This window comes from Sinocyclocheilus anshuiensis, unplaced genomic scaffold (genome assembly GCF_001515605.1).
Source record: "Sinocyclocheilus anshuiensis isolate Anshui unplaced genomic scaffold, SAMN03320099.WGS_v1.1 scaffold3916, whole genome shotgun sequence".
In the NCBI taxonomy this organism is placed as follows: domain Eukaryota; kingdom Metazoa; phylum Chordata; class Actinopteri; order Cypriniformes; family Cyprinidae; genus Sinocyclocheilus; species Sinocyclocheilus anshuiensis.
Window position 1 is genome coordinate 12,285 of NW_015540025.1, and position 603 is coordinate 12,887.

The following is a 603-nucleotide window of genomic DNA, read 5'->3' on the forward strand; positions in this document are numbered from 1 at the left end:
GAGAACACTGAAGCGCCCAGGGGAGGTCGCGGCGAGACCGCAGAATGGAAGCTGCAGCATGCCGAAGATGAGCAGCACTGAATGGCAACCCCCGCTGACGTACTGTAACACCAACGCCAGGCTGTTTCTTTACAGACACACGCGGAGATTCGTCCTAGTAGAAGGCTCGGCTCCGAAGCGAAAAGCTGATGTGCGTTTGCACGCGCATAACACATTATTAATTGAAATTATACTATGTGTTTATTTATGGTCTGTATACGAAGCTGCCGCGAGACACAAGTCCTCAATCTGACTATTTCTCTGTACTTTTAAAACACTTAAAGTTAAAGATGGTGAGGAAAAACGATGTTCTTTGTACGCGTATCTAAACACGACTTTAATAAATCAGTTGTTTTAAGCAAAAGCGATGATTCAGTCCGTTTTATTCAGTCGTAGTGTTTTAGCCGCCTGCCTTTTAGTTTTGTTCCAGGAAACAGTTACAACTGTAACTGAGCGTTGTCATGTCTGGCTTTAAGAAATCATGAGGTCAGCAGCTTTTAACATCTCTTAATTCTCTTAATTTTTCACAATTGTAAATGTTTGTTTAGCTTAAATATTAGTTTT